The sequence below is a fragment of the Salminus brasiliensis genome, chromosome 12, assembly GCF_030463535.1.
Source record: "Salminus brasiliensis chromosome 12, fSalBra1.hap2, whole genome shotgun sequence".
Taxonomy (NCBI): domain Eukaryota; kingdom Metazoa; phylum Chordata; class Actinopteri; order Characiformes; family Bryconidae; genus Salminus; species Salminus brasiliensis.
This window is the reverse complement of record NC_132889.1, coordinates 14,705,747-14,723,130: the sequence shown is the minus strand read 5'-3', so window position 1 is coordinate 14,723,130 and position 17,384 is coordinate 14,705,747.

Genomic DNA, 17,384 nt, shown 5'->3' with positions numbered 1-17,384 from the left:
GACATTACACTTGCAACGATTGATTGCGAGATGTATATGGAGAGTCCTCAAACACAGACTGCTGAAATTTCATACAGAGTGTGTTAAACCCAGACTGACCAGGTAATGGCAGCTAATTATTTCCATGGGGAGAGATGTGCATCCTCCATGCCAACAGCTAACCGTGGTGATTAGATTCCTGAAGAGCTTCAAGAGTCTCAAACCGAAGCTAAAGACATGGTACACACTACTCAAGAAGAGACAGGAAAGCAGCTCAGTATTTAGCTGATTGTGTGACAGATATTGAAGACCAGACACTGACCAATACTGATTACTGTTACAGTCTGTAATGTACCAGAGCTTCAGAGAGGCAAGGAGTTCAATAAAATCACAGTTTTGGGTTGATTCAGATGACAGCACAGTATGACCTTCAGCTTCACAAGATGGACGATACAACAACCACTTGCACCGACTGTGAGATATATATGGAGCAACCAGAGGAATTTGAAGGAAAAGCAAACAGAACAGAAAAGGTTTTCTGTAAACTGAACAGGTCGTTGTATGCTCTCTCGACAGTGACTTCTTTAGGGTCATATGTATTTAATGCAGGAGCTGCTTGTACTCTAAAAGCCAAACATTTTAAAGACGAGAGTACTTCAATCAGTATACAACACTTACAAATATGACCGATAGAAGTGAGATGCAAAATGAGAAAGGGAATTTTTGTAAGGTAGGACCAGAACAGTCCATCATACCTAGTCTACTACGCAGACACATGCTTGTGAAATTTCTTACAGCGTGTTACTGAACACCAAACCCAGACTGACCAGGTAATGACAGCTGATTATTTCCATGGAGAGAGGTGTGTACACGCTCACAAACAGCTAACAGTGTTGATGAGATTCCAGAGGAGGTTAAAGAGTCTCAAACTGATGCTAAAGACATGGTACACACTACTCAAACAGAGACAGGAAAGCAGCTCAGTACTTAGCTGACTGTGCCAGACACTGACGCAGATGACCTTGAGGTCCACCAGGTGATTATCCAGATGAAAATGGCTTTACACAGACCTGACCGTTGTGTCTACAACAAACACACTGAAAACAGGAGGAATATACTGATAATCTGGATTGAGGATCTCATCATTGCTGCCAGAGACAATTACTTACTCATGGAGGTGAAAAAGAGGTCAACAACATTCAAGATGAAGGATCTAGGAACACTGAACCATTTTCTAGGTCCTGATTTTGATCAAAGTCAAGGAGCAGTAAAGAGGAGTCAAAAGAAGTTCACATCAAAAGTACTAGAACAATTTGTTATGTCTGCCAGGGTCAACCCCATGAGAACAAAAGTCACAGTGTAACAAGTAGTGATTCTGTTGATGAAGATCTCACAAAGCAGCAGGTAGACTGACTTATGTGAAGAGACAAAGGGGGGGGGGGGTTAGGTCATTAGAACATCTGAAGTACAAACACCTCAGTGAGAGTTACACAACTCCTGTTTTTGGATCATTCCAATAGACAAAGTATGAAAGAACCGTAAAAGAACTGGTGGATGTTTGTATGGTTTGTGGTGCAGTAAACAAAATAACACTTAGTGGATGATTCTCTCTGCATTCCTTTCTTTTTAGTTTCAAGATGACTTACAAAGCTGTAACCATTACAACGTGTACAAGACCTGATCCAAGTTTAAATACAACACTGGACTGCAGTCAAGCATGTAAGAAGGTACTTAAAGGCTTCAACTGATCATGGACTGTGTTACCAGAAGAGTGGAGAGAAACTGAAGCTTGAGGAACACAGTGATGCAGATTCAGCATCACTTACAGAAGATAGACGAACCCTGTATGTTAAAGATAGAACACGTCCACATTAGACAGCACTTCATTCGATCAGCGCTCCATGAGTGTAAAATAACTGAACACTGACCCACAGCAGATATGCTTGCAGATGTTATGACAACACCTGCAACTAAGCTCAAGCTGGAGAAAGTTAAGAGCTTTGTGTTTGGGATGTAAACGGGTAAGTGTTGTGCTGTGGAATGCCATGTACAGTAAGAGAGCAAGTGAGACTCCAATCAACCGATGGGTTACACACCAACCATTTTACACAGCAATTTACCTACAGAACTCTTCACAACAGGAGCTTAAATAAACCTCCTCCATACGACATGCTGACAGAGAGAAAGCCTAACCTAGACTCAAAGTGTTAAAGGAATCTTTGTAGGTACGACAAGAACAGTCCATCATACCTAGTCTACGATCCAGACACAGAGCAAGTCCATAAACACAGACTGGTGAAATTTCTTACAGTGTGTGTTACAGAACACCAAACCCAGACTGACCAGTCAATAGCAGATGACCACCATGAAGAGAGGCGTGTACCCCCATGCTAACAGCTAACCGTGTTGATCAGACTCCAATAGAGGTTCAAGAGTCTCAAACTGATGTTCAAGATGACTTTTAAACAGAAGGAGAGACAGACATAGCACAAACCATCCAAAGAGAGACAGGAAAGTCAGCTAAATACTGATGGTTATAAATATTAATGTTATAAAATGGAGGAAATCCTCTTAAACTAACCTGACTGGTGGGACTGGGAAGGGCCAGTCAGTCCTGGCGTAGCAGCTTCTCGATGTTCCCGGAGAGAACGACGGACCCCAGGCCGCTCGGGTGAACCTCTCTGCGGAAGAAGACCTGCCGCTCCCCAAAGATCTCCTGTCCGGCAGCCAGCAGTGGAGCACGAAGAGCCGGTAAACGCTCTCTTACTCGTCGGTAGGTGAGCAGGGGGCCGAAGACGATGATCCAGGAGTCTGTCTTTTTCCAAACGGAGCCGAAGCCGCCACGCTGCCGCCGAGAGGAAGCCGCCACGCTGCCGCCGAGAGGAGCCGCCACGCTGCCGCCGAGAGGGAGCCGCCACGCTGCCGCCGAGAGGGAGCCGCCACGCTGCCGCCGAGAGGAGCCAACTACCGACGTCCAGGACACGGACACCTGGAAAACAGGAGACCGTGGCGTTGCTCTTTGGCTCCGATACTCTGAAGTGTTTTACAGTCTCCAACAATGAGAGCACCGCCCTGAGGAGCTGTACTCGGTGCCGGAGCAGGTGAAGGAGAAGTCGGAGAGCTGTGGTGGTGGAGGAGCCGTCGACTTTTCCGACTACGCCGACGCCCCCAGACCCTCTCCGGTGCGGGAGTGGATGTGACGAACCTCGGGGTCTTCCGCTCCGGTAGCGCTGGAACTGAGACCGCCGCGTTGGAGACGTCGCGGGCTGCCTCTGGCCTCGTCTTCCGTCGGTGGAACTCGGACTGCCGGTCCAGCTGGACGAGCTCCAAGCTGAGCGTCTGGAGAGCTCGTTCCTCCGCGGTCTCCATGTTCCTCTCTGAGTCGACTCACGTCTCGAACAGCGGTTCAGAGTCTCGCTCAAAATACCGGAGATCACGTGATCCGAACCGAAGCTTCGTTACGTCACTGAAACGCGATCACGTGTCAAGGCACGTCAGACCCGAGCGCAACGAGCTGAATATAAACTGAAATATGAACTTAAATAAAATATAAATGTATAAAATGAGTGAATTTGGTTGACTTTCATTTTAAGAGAAAACTAAACATGAACATAGTTTTTATTTGAACATCAGGTTTTGTTTCCAAACCGACAAAAGAGATAAAAGTCCTTGACAAACCTCCGTATTCGAGGGTTTTTAACTGGAGGCGACGTGAAATTACCTCTAATAAAACATTAAAAGGAACAATAAGGACTAAATGACAGCAATCGTTTAAAATGTCTACCGCAGTCCAATTTCCAAACACTGGAGAGAGGGGTCTGCCCCGCCCCCTCAACCCCAGACCCGCAGCTCGAGCGGGTTGCCAGGTTGAGGACACTGAACCTGCAGGAACGAGCGCGAGACGAGATCAATAACTTTTACAATCACAAGCGACGACGAGTCATATTCTGTAAGATGATCAGTAAATATACTCGCTTGATCTGTTTTTATTGTCTGTTCATTATAAACCAGCTCATGAGGATTTTATACAACTCTGTCAACTGTTAGCGAGCTGGATGCAGCGCTGCCGGCTTTATCCAGAGCCAAGCTCGTTCTCCTGAACACAAAAGCCCACTGCTCCTAAAATCCACTCTGGAGCTGGAATTACTCATTTACACATCCTGACAACATCCTGCTCAGTTTAACAGATCATATACACACTTTTCTCCGAGTAGTAGCTGCTGTAGACCTCAGTTATGAAGGACCCTCACTGGAGCTTCACCACACAAACCTTCTGGACGCAGGAACATCATCAGGGCTTCCAGCTCTTCAGCTTTCATTGATCACCAGCTCCCTCCATTTCATGTAGTTACTGTTACACATTACTTTATTTCACATTGTCTTTACCCTGATTTACCTTTATAACATTGCTGTTTGTTGTTCAAATAAAGTCAAATTATTAATGAACAAAGCTGCTGTAACAACAAAGTATGACTTATGAGTTGATGAAAAAGACCAGATGAAAATGAACCATTTTATTAAACAGTTGTGTGCATTTCCTATTTACAGAGTAATAAGAGTTTATAAGGGTAAGTAAGTAACAAAATGGTAATCAGATTGTTTAAAATGGTTATGATCAACATGATTTACAGTATTGATAAGTGAACATTTCATATTATATCATTAATAAAACCAAAAATGCTGAGATCAGTATACAAACTCCAATCAGTGCAACGACCTTATTATAAAAATAATGCAAAACAAGGTATAGCAACAGATATGAATAAATATAGTACAGAAAAATATATCAAATGGACTTTAAAGGGACTTGAGAGATGTGCAGCTCTTCCTCCAGTGGGAACTGCTGCTCATTAGTCTGTCTGGAACGCTGCACTGTGGAGAAGAACTGAAGTTATTACACTAAAAATGCAGTTATTGTTTTGTGGGCTAGTTCTTCAGCACAGTGTGATGTAGAAAAGAAAGGATGGTTTATAGCTGTGGAGCATACGGTCAAGCCTGGGTTTGCTTGAGTTCCTCTATGGTTGGTGCCGGGACAGGTAGAAGCAGGCCAAACCTTCTGGGGTCATCAGGGTGAAGCGACCTTAGTCTGGGTCTTCCCCTGCAGTCATGAAGCAGCAGCTCTAAGAATCAAATTATAACAAACTGTTTACAAAGACGAGGAGCATATTCCTCATCTGGACTGTCATCACCTTTTCCTTTTCTTCCTGATCATCTGTTCCCCAATCAAAACTGTGAAATGTGAGATGAGTAAATACTAGGAATCACACTACAAGTACATTTACTTCTACATTACTACTCAAACAATAATCACAACTTCCTGAGCTCACTGATCTCATCTTCATTCATGTTCAGGTTTTGGTTGTCTTGGACTCTCCTATTCTGAAGACAATATGATAAAGAATTACACACTGTCAGCATAGGTGTGGACTGCAGCTACTATTTTCTCTGTGTCATGTTTAGTAATAAACTATAGTTACCTCTTCTCCAAAGCTTCAGAGACATCCATGCTGCTCTCCAGAGCTTCAGTCCCTTCTTCTAGAAGTGGTAGATCTTCTCTATAGAGATCAAATTGTTCTGTTTGTGAAAATGTAGACCACCAATAATACTGTACTTCTGTACTGATATTAGGATCTATAATTCACAATGTGGTCTGAAATCATATTAGTTCAGATCCTGAATACTGACCGGTCTGAAAGTGCTCCACTTGATGGACACCCAATACTGGACAGGGGCATCAAATGCTGCTTCTTCTACTGCCTCTTACTAGGGGTGGAGGTGCTTGAACATTCAAAGCTAAAAAGAAAATCCCATAATCAACTTATTTACACAGAAAAGTGAAGATCATTTCACCACAATATCAAACCTGAGTGATCTCTACTAAAAAGGGCTTTATGGACTCTATTAGATACGACGGATAAACAGCTAACGTCTGATAGACACTGTGCACACGATTAAAACATTATTTTCAACCATTCTGAACAAACCAGCACAATTTAAACGATGGAATAAACAATAAGATGTAGATGTGATTATATAATACACTTCAATCAAGAACTAACATTAAAAACACAGTAAAACATTAGAAACACCAAGTTATCTGACTGCACTGATGAAATGCAGAAAGTCCAGGTAGGATGAAATTATGGGCGAACCGCCAATCACAGAAATGTTCCTCAACCTAAAAAGCCTCGGCATTCGTCTAAAAAGCTCCATGAGCAGAGACGGAGTAAAAGCAGAGGAAATATTGGCGATGCGTTTGCATTAATATTGAGCTGGCAGCTCTAGTCTGGAGCACTTTAGCTACCTAGCTCTCTCAAACACGCGCTGCCTTCATAACCCAGCTGCACTCGGACCACTGGGTAGAAATGAAGCCCTCCAATGTTTAAAGCACTGAAAAAGCCCATCTCTACTAGTGGCTGTAAGAAATGATCTAGATGAGGTTAGCTAAACTTAGCTGAAGCTCAGTGCTCACCTGTTCAGGAGAAAATCAGCCAGTTCGGTCCGTTTTGAGTCCTTCTGGGCTCTAAGCTGTCTCCATCTATCAAACGCATCTCCAGTATTTCCTCTGCTTTTACTCCGTCTCTGGTCATGGAGCTTTTTAGACGAATGCCGAGGCTTTTTAGGTTGTGGAACATCTAATGATCCAGGTCCAGGTCGCTTCCTCGCCTCCATGGCTGCAGCACGCTGTGTTTCCTTGCTGTTGTTTTTCCAGATCTGGCAACCCGGGGTGTGGCAGTAGGACTGGGGGGTGGGGGAGTGGGGCAATGGGCGGGATAGGAAGCTACAGCACAACCAGAGATCCGCTCTGTACCTGACCCCTCAAAGACCACCATACAGGTAGAAGCACTGCGGTCAAGAAACGCTGGAGCTGAAACCTGTGTGTTTCTTTAATATCTGGAGACACATCCTGATCATTTTATCAGTTAGTGCAGAAAATGTAACACTTAATGAGCTTTAACTGATCAAATGGAGGTTTGTGATTTCTACTAGAGTTTAGAAGTCGTCAGCTCTTAAACTCAGGTCTCTAGATGAGTTTAATGAAGTGGACATTTGGAGTCAGATGAACTTCACACTGTGAGCTATGGCTGTGTCTAACAGTCCGACTGTGTGTCTCTGTATTAATGCGCCACAGGAGGAGCGCTTTTTTAGGAGACAACAAATGAGGAATATATTGATCCTTTCTGGTAAAATACATCATCTTACAGATATTCCACAAACAATACTAATTAATAATATAGAGAACTCTGAGTGAAACACTGAGATCTGCAGAAGAACAAGTGACTGAAAGGAACCAGACCAGGCGGCGGATGACTACATTTTGAGGACACGCTGATGAAGTTCAGCTCAATCAGGCTGGAGGGAGAAGGTCCGCTATCAGAGAGAGGAGAGTGAGGCTTTATCACCGGTGGAGGAAACTAGTCTGAATCCCAGCACTTCAATGTATGTAGGCTACAATAATCACTTCCATGATATTAAAATATTAAATAAGAAGATAAAGCTCCCATTAGTTTATTGTTGTTGTAGATTGTTAGTTAGCCAACAAATCCACGCCCTTCCATCAGAGTTTTATACGAGTCTCTAAATGTAGATTTAGTCTCCTTCAGCAGCACTAACTCTTCTGATGAGTCTGTTTTTGTTCAGCAGTAAGAAGATAGTAAATGAATGAAATTAAAACATTTAGTTTAGAATAAACTGCTTTAAAACTGGTGCAAAGGAACAAAACCCTGTGATATTGAACTTTTTTGTGAATAGAGGATAGAGGTAAGCTTTAGTGTTTCAGGATTCTTCGATATGTCCAAAGACATTTAGTTATTTCCAGCATTTTTCTGTATGATGTTGAAACAGTTGTTTCATTGGAGAAATGGTGCTGAGCTGCTAATGCAGGTGAGGGCTCTTCATCTCTGTGAGAGCAGCTTAGCTTGAGGACTAGCTAGCTAACTACCATGTGTTCAGTGAAAGATCAGCATTTTTATTAATGGAAACACAAATAACTAAAGAAAGAAATCAACAGTGAATAGAAAGTCATTTGCATGAAATCATACAGAATTTTCTCTGTGGAGGATATTTCATTATTTTTACTTAGAAAACAAAGCAGGATTTCTCAGTCAGGGAGCTTAAGATCATAGAGGAGGATTTTCTAATAAAAATGTGCCTCAGCTCTTTGTCTACTGGATAAGCTTGACTTTGGGCTTAAGTTATCTCGCTAATCTGAGAAATCCTGCTGTGTGAAATTCCCCCCAGGAGTGGCTAAATGTTTACATAGGATACATCTGATTTAGTTAGATGAACAGAATTACTGAACACATTTGATTGATTTTGTTGCTCTTGGTGTGCAGGTATCCCACCAATGCAGAGTATCTCCAAGTTACAAAGCTTTAATGGTGAAGAGCTCTTTCCTGAGGGATGTTGAGGAGAGCGGTTATGTAAGTTTGTTTAAGAATGATTTTATTATGGTTGATCACAGAAGAGTAGTTGGTGTAATATTGGTGGAGAGATTTGAGTAATTCTCTTTTTTGGTTGGGACTGATAACTTATGGTATCTTTGATGAAGGAATCCTGCGTTGTTGGAGAGGATGCTACGCCTGAGGCCCATATTGAGTTATCACATGAAAAGTACAGGGAGACACAACCTGATGTGTTGATTGTGAAGAACCACATGAAAAAGACTCTTGGAAGATTCTCAGGGGTAAGTGGAAAAAAGTAATGGGAGGTAAAACAGTATAGCCATCAAATGTGATGTGATGAACCAACTTCATATGAATAATTGTGTCTTTTATAGTCTATTATAAATATTTATGACTGTTCTAGGTTTTTTACTCTCCACTACTGCCTTCATCTCTACACTTTATTGCAGCATCATAATGAAGCTTTTGTGTATTTTCTGCTTTTGTCTTACAGTGTATGATGAGGTTGATGACATCCATCCTGTGATGGTGAACATTTGTCACCGCTTCAGCTGAAACAGTGCTGGGAGTTTTCCTCTAAAGGACTCCTAGGTGATCTTCAAGAGATGCTCAGCAAAAGTGTAAACACCCCACTTTCATCTCCACCAGCAGACCTACAGAAGACTCTTAAATTCAGTGATGCTCTCAGAGGTGTACAGGTTCAAGGGGAGGTGCTTCAGTGTGTGTCTAATATTACACTAAATTATGTAAATACTCCCTTGATGATGTTGGTGTAACGGGCCGTCTGCATACTGAAGTGATTCCATTGTTTTGGTCAAGTACTTAGTAAACATGGATGCTGTGTGGGTTCTGTGTGGTAAAATGTAGCTTCTGGTTTCTGGTGGGTGTTTGTCTTTTTACTAAGACTGATATTCTCTGATATAAGTGGAACCTACATTATGTACATTCAAGATGAAATCAAGATGAAATCAAGATGATTTTTAGCTGGTTTAATAAATGTCATATTGTAATGGTATGGAGTGCAGTTTCTTTTAATTTCATCTTCATAAACATTGTTAATGTCTTTCTGTTTCTGTTGCTCTTTCAATTAATGCTAAAGTTCAATTTGTTTACTATTTACTTTCTATAAATAAACAGTATAGAAAGACATTTTGATCATGAGTCCAGAATGGCTCTATAGTATCTCAATAGGATACAGCAGCAGGGACAAGCATTTGTACTCTCTTAAGTCCAAAATGTAATAATATTAATATTCTTTATTAAAAATAGTTCAGTTATTATGTGTCAGAGCAGCACATATGTTTGTTTTGTCTGCTAGAGTATGATCTAAATGAGTTGCTGCTAGCTTGTGCTTTGCTGCAGCTATATTTGAGGTGTGTGCTGCTAATTACAGCTGCTTGTTTAGCTTGATGTTTTAGCCTCCTGTGTTCAGCTCTCCACTCATTTCCACCCTGACATGGACAGGAAAGCACAGATGCCTGTACATCACATGTCAGGAGAAGCTTTGTACAGGCACACTAGGTAAGGGCTGGGGGCCACAATTTAGTTAGGTGGTTATCTCTTTGCTAGGCAGGTAAGCTGTTCATTTTTTATTCATGCTCCACTCAGGTGTTCACAAAGGCCACTTTTCCCCCATAAAAAGTGCTAATGTGGTTAATGTCTAGTGATGGCTTTAAACGTGTTGAGGTAGGTTAAGTAGACTGTACTAGTATGTGCCTCTATTTAGAACCATTGCAGTTTCTCGGTTTGGCCACATGAGGGCATCCAAGCTCCATCTTCAGAAAATCCCAACGTGCTCTCAACATCTGTGTCGTTCTCAGCAGGTCAGTATGAAGAGGAAAGCTCCTCACTGTACAGAGGAGCCCTTTTCTATTGAACTGAAGGACTTCTGTGTCCTTAATAATGAGGGAAACTGAGGCTGACGTTTAAAGACATTGTGTGATACTCTCGAGTACAGAAGTCATTGTTGTGTGTATTTACTTTATAAGAGTGAAATCCAAGGACTAAACATTCTTCACCCAAATACTTGCAAAAGCACTTTTCTAAGAAAAGCGTTTATATTGTCTAGTGATGACTTTAAATGTGCCGAGGCAGATTAAGTAGACTGTACTAGATATGACCATTTTAATGTGAAATTAAATTAAATTAAAACACAAACAAACAACACTGACAATGTTTTCTCAATGTTTTTATTATGTTTATTTTCAATGACTTGAATTATTTTAGATAGATGGGTTCCCCTTTTAAGTCATGGTTCCTTTTAAGGTTTCTTCCTCTTGATCTCAGGGAGTTTTTCCACTGTTCCCCGGGTCTCTATGAAGCTGCTTTGTGACAAAAGTGATATATGAATAAATTTAAATTTAATTTAATTAAATTAACACACACACACAACCTCCATATAAAACTGATAATATATTAATGTTTACAAAAACACTTCAAACACCAATCCCCCCACGGCAATGCTAAAACTACCATTTTCAAGAAACAGCTTCACAAATAAACATGGGATTAACATTTAAACAGCAGATGTTTGTATCACGGCAATTTTAAAAAACCAGCATGTCATTTATGAACAGGACAGAACTGATGAACATGTCCTTCAACCATGAAGATGAAGAAACTGCATTGCCATTTCTGCATTCCTCTGTCTTTAGACTAAATCCTTCATTTAAACAAACAGATTCTCATCAGCTGAAGGTGAGTCAAGAGCTTGATGCTCCAGTCTTTGTCACCTGTGAGACAACATGCATGGAAAATGCCACCCAGACCCACAAAGTGTCTCTGTTTAGTTTGTACTTGACCTTCCAAAACAATAGAACCATGCTGAGAAGCTCGATCTCCAGCACTAGAACATTCAAAGACAAGCTGCTTTGATTTCTACTAGAGTTTAGAAGTCGTCAGCCCTTAAACTCAGGTCTCTAAATGAGTTTAATGAAGTGGACATTTGGAGTCAGATGAACTTCACACTGTGAGCTATGGCTGTGTCTAACAGTCCGACTGTGTGTCTCTGTATTAATGCGCCACAGGAGGAGCGCTTTTTTAGGAGACAACAAATGAGTAATATATTGATCCTTTCTGGTAAAATACATCATCTTACAGATATTCCACAAACAATACTAATTAATAACATAGAGAACTCTAAGTGATTTTAGATGGTATAATAAAAGCTTTTTAGCTAGATTATCTCTCTAGGTTAGCTGATGTGTTTAGTGAATGTGTAGCTGCTGTTAACTGAAGTGAGCTAGATAACTAGTTACTGAACCTAACGCAGCTCACTAATATCACATGTGCTTGTAAGCTCTGCTACTTTTGTGAGCTAAAAGTAAGATATGGGACTTTTTCTAGGACAGCCTGGAAACGTTCACTACATATCTGGATAAATATCCCTCAGATATCAGTTATGGAGAAACTGGAAGTAATATCAGTGGCTACTTTACAAGATAAATATTATTAAAGTTAAAATGTGCTGCTGCCCGTTACTGTATATAGTGTGGTGGTAAATGACTGTGGTATTTTTTTAATATTCAAAGTTGTGCAGGTGTGTATATCATATTTTACTAAAATGAATATACATGCTAATGCTTACAGTAAACCTATTTTTGCATGATAATTGTTTTTCTGTCTTATGATTAATATGAATGAAATATTCTTCGCTGCCGATTAGTGAGGAACACCGTGACCAACATGGTGTCCATCATCAGAGCAAGTGATACTGAATTTATGTTTCCCTCGAAAAATGAGGTCCAGGCCATGGCAAAGCGGCTTGTGGAGTATTATCCAGTGCTTCGTGATAACACAGTGAACTGCACACACACTTGGGTAAGTGTTTGTACCATTTGTAAACCAACTTTTCATTAATGTCACATAAGCCAGTTTTAAGTTCCAGTGATGGAAAACCCCATCCATGATCAATCATGAAAACTAAACTATAAGTTCATATTTATAGAACTATAGGATCAAGTGTAAATGTGGGCTTTCCAGCAGGTAAAGTATTTATTATTTTGATTTAGTGCTGGGCAATACAGTAAAAACGACTGAAACATTTTTTGGTCATTCTTTTTCATTTTAAAAACAGATCAAAAATTAAAGATTGATGATTATTTCATTTTCATTTCATATTCTAACTTCCATAGAACATAAAAAACTAATTATATATATATAGCTCTATCTTTTAGCACACTACTGCACATTTCATCTGATCTATCCAAAGTGCCTCCCAACACTCCTGTCAATACTTCAGACAGAAGTTCTGCAGGATGCCATTCATGATCGGGATGCAGCTTCATCCTACAAAAAAGCTTTGTCAGCGTGGAGAAAGATCATTGGTGAGTAGTGAAAAGTGCCCTGTGGTCAAGCAGCAGTGGCTATCATTGTCAGCAGGGGTGTAACAAATTCTAACAGTTACAGAGCTGGTTGTTTACTAAGTTTGGTGTTTCAGAAATTCAGCTGTGTTAGATATCTTATTTAATAAAAAATACTCTTAGAGGTTTGATTGTTAAAAATAAAACAGTGTAACACATTCAGGAACATGGAGTTATTTAGTTTAACTAAGCTAAAAGTGAAATGTTACTTTTTGTTGAAGTTTAAAAACAGGTTGACTCACCAGCACCATGTATAATGCATACATGTCTTTCATTAAGTGCTATGTAGTAGCATTTCTACCTATTTTAATGTCTCTGGAGTTTGTACCATACTGGATGTGGTTGTTTTTACTGTTTCTCATGTTGAATACAACATTATGAAATATGAAATAATTATTATAAAATTACAGTCTTAAATTAGGATGACTTAGAAGTCATTTTTGTTTATTTAAACTCCATATTAAGTGTAAAATGCATGAAATGATTCTAATTTTATTTTTTTTAACAAATGAATGAATGGTTTCATAAAAATGCTTAAAACAAGATTAGTGTTCTAGTTTTGTCACTTTATGGATGACTTTTATGATTTGTGATCAAGTGAGTCTCTAAACCTAGTCATAATGCCTTATAATGATTCATTTTTACTGTTTTTTGAGATTACAAGATAATTTACAGTGCAGTTTTCTCACCATATTGGCAGATAATTTTGCTTGATTCAAGCATTTCTTTTCTTATTTTGCTTTTATTCATCTTAGTTTTTGACACTGATGTTTTGCAGTGCATTGGTGCTGTGGGGACAGTGGAAATGTAGTGTAGACTATAGACATATGAAACAGTAGTAAGATAAATATACTGTAAGATAAATATATTGTAAGGGGAACAGGCAGTTTTACCAGTGTTCTTTAAAGCTTGTCCACCATAGCAACAGTTACTAATGACAGAACAAAGGGCATGGACAGGTGAATTATGACATCACAGGGTTGGAAGTGTATAAATGGCAGGAGCATCTTCACTCGGCTCATTCACAGCTTTCTGCTGTTGGAGATCAGCTGCTCCTTTAAACATGAGCTTTGAGTATATCCCCCCATTCTGGCAGCCAGCCAGCCAGAAAAAGCCAGGATACAGCTTCGATGTGAAAGATCCAGGGAACTTCGAAGCTCGATTGAGGGCAATGATAGCGGCTCAGGCCAACAACAGTAAGATAAGTGAGAGAGAGACAGACAGTGAGAAGAGCAAGAAGAGAAGGAGAGAGACAGACAGTGAGAAGAGCAAGAAGAGAAGGAGAGAGACAGACAGTGAGAAGAGCAAGAAGAGAATGAGAGAGACAGACAGGGAAAGGAATACTAAGAGAAAGAGAGAGACAGACAGGGAGAGGAATACTAAGAGAAGGAGAGAGACAGACAGGGAGAGGAAGGTGAAAAAGAGGAGAGAAGGAGGAGAACAGAGCTCAGGGCGATCTTTCTGCAGAGACACTACTCCTGCTGAGGAGAGCCTGTCCAGTCTAAAGACCACACCCAAACAGAGACTGGTTCACAGACTGAATCAGGAGGTCCAGGTCCTCCACAAACTCGGCCCCAGAACTGCTGAAGTCTGTTCAGCAAATAAAAAAACTAAAAAAAAAGATCTGCTGAAGTTAGAACTACAGCCAAGTCAGGAGCACAAACTAACCAGACAGTCCAGTTCAGAGTCCGGCTGCATTCACTCCTGCACAGATAAGTGGTGCCTGATGAATTTCGTGAATCAGCTGGGCCTTAAGCTCCCAACCCAGACAGGAACTAGAGGCCCTCAAACCACCTGCAGCTGTAGAGGAGACTAGAGGAAAGTCAACAGAAACAGAAACAGAAACAGTCTGATGAAGCTCAGAGAAAATCAGAGGACAGTCAAAGGGAGTCAGAGAAGTGAGGGTGTCAGAGGAAGGCCAAAGGAAACTGTAGAATGTAATAGAGAGTCAGAGGACAGACAGAGGAAACTCATTGAAAGTTAGAGGAAGTCAGAGGCCAGTCAAAGGAAGGTCTGAGGAAACGAGAGGAAAGTCAGAAAGAGTCAGAGGAAGTGAGAGGAAATACAGAAGAAGGTCAGAGGAAGTTAGACACAGTCTCCAGATCAGTGTGCAGGCATTGTTGGTCCACCTGTGACTTAAAGCTCCTCTGCCTCTGATCCAGACTCTGAGAGTTGCCTCCCATACCTCCTCTGCATAGCAAACCACACCTCAACAGAGCGCTCAGCTCTAAACTCAGGATGAGGCTTGAGACGTTGTGCTGGTTCAGTTTCCTGTGAGGCTATAGTTGCTGTCTGGCTAACAAGACTCAGGTGTGCTAAGTGGATCTGGAGCCAGTGACTCAGAGCACTGTAGAGTGGGAGGGTCATAGCCAGAGGGGGCGGACCATTCTGTTATTCTGTGTTCTTGTTTTGGATCCGGTGTCGACCAGAGGAGGATGGGTTCCCCTTTTGAGTCTTGGTTCCTCTCAAGGTTCTTTTTTTACTTTAAACATTAAAAACATTTTAAAAATCAGAATCAGATAATAATATTAATTCTTTTTAAACTTATTAATATTAATTAACACCACACATACAAATGAATTCATCCTTCCATTCATTCATAACTTAAGAGAGGACATGATGCAGGCACGGGTCCTCCGGCACCGAAGACACTCAAATTCTTCCTCTTCTGAGGGGTTCCACTGCTCACAGCTGCAGTGGAACAACTCCTCACACAGGGGACAGTACACGACACAATGGCGCCATCCCCAGGGGGATTTACCCGCTTGCACCTGCCACATAGATCTGACATAAAAGAAACACACTCACACACTATCTCCCCTATCATACACTACTCACAAAAATATTTGGCTTTCGGATGAAATTTATGGAAAATGTAGAAAGTTCATCCTACAGTGATATTATATCATGAAAGTAGAAGCATGCAGTGGTGATTTCCTCATCTCAAACTGTTTATTGAAACAAAAGCCAACAACAGTGGCAGGTATACCCCAACAAAAAGGGGGTAAAGGTTAGAGTGCATTTTAGGTTCATCCTAAAAATTCACCCGAAAGCCAAATATCCCTAACTTTTTGTGAGTCGTGTAATTAAGAGACTTTGTTCACTGCAGTTACATTTAGACTGCAATCCAACACTTTTTCTACTACTAAACACTGTCTTTAAGAACTCATCTTTTTAATGGACAGCTACCTTTTGGTTTGTGTCATGGGTGCATCTCTGTCCCCTCCCTCATCTGGCTGCCTTGCCTTTCTACATTTGTTTCTCCCTGTAAGAAATAATCTTTGGATCCTGAACACCTACAGATAAGGCAGAAGGTAAAAGTACACTGAAAAGGTGAGATATAAACTAAAAGCTCCTGAAACAGTAACTGAATCTCTAACTGAACACTGAAGTCACCTGTCTTCGGTGCCGGAGCTTTTCTCTTTTCACCTGCAGGTTGATAACATTTAGATTTTCATTAGTTTCACATTTTATCCTGGACACCTTTAGAATTTTTAGAAACAATAATAGTGGTGTATTTATAGTTTAATAGCTTATCACCTCTTTTTCCTGCTGGCTGTAGTGAGGAGGAGGTGGCAGCTGGGGGTTGTCCCGGAGGCTGTGGCGGGGTCAGCGGATTGTGTCGCTTCAGCGTCGGGGCCCTTGGTGGTCTGGGCTCTCCTCTGTTGTGCTCTTTGGCCTCTTCGGCCTTCCTGGCCAAGTCCTCTTTTTGCTGCAGGAGTCCCGGGAGGTGGGATTTGTGGCCATCGAAGATTAAGAGCAGAGGGCTCTCCTTCCGGGCATGACGAAGGAAGTGTTTGAACCAGCGCTGGAACAGCTCTCCGTTGATGTACCCCGCCAGAGATTTGACATAGAGGGCATTGAGGGGTCCTCCTTGGGTGTACGGGCCTCCGGGAAAATTCTTTGCGAAAACTATAAATGGTGGAATGTCCTCCTCAACTGCGTTGAAGCAGGCCAGTACGGACACGTGGTCTCGGGTGTGGGGGTCCTGCTGGTATGTGTGCTTAGACCCCCGGGGTGTCAGTACTTTGAACCTGGTGCCATTCATCTGGAAAGCAGTCTCACAGTTATAAATCTGTTTTCAGAGTGGATGTCAGCAGGTCAAAGTACTGAACCACCGTCCTCTTCTTTCCCACGGTCGATGGTGTCCGGGGTCCTTATGCTTAGTTGTCCCGCGTGTCTCCTCCTGAAACACTGCCATCACTTTTTTCCCTAAGTGGTGGCACATCTTCACTGGGGTTCCTCTTCCTCCTCACTGCATTGCCGTACGCCAGCAGCCGCGCCTTAGTGAGCAGGAACCCATGCTGCGCACAGTAAATGCAGTACTGCACCAGAGCCCCCTCATCCTCTGGTGTCAGTAACTGCTTCCGACCTGTGCGACAGCCATGGGTCATCCGCCCACTTACTCTGTCCCCCAAGGTGTTGCGGGGGACTTTGAAGAGCCTGGCTACTCGATGTACAGCCATGCCAGCAGAAACCTCCTGAAGTGCTCACACCATGTGCTCTTCCCTCCAGTGCTTCCTTGTTGCCATATTCTGTAAAAAATAATTTAGAATTTCGAGCGTCTGGGTGATTCTACCACTTACTACTACTAATAATGATAATAAAATAAAAAATAATGATGATATTAATAATAATT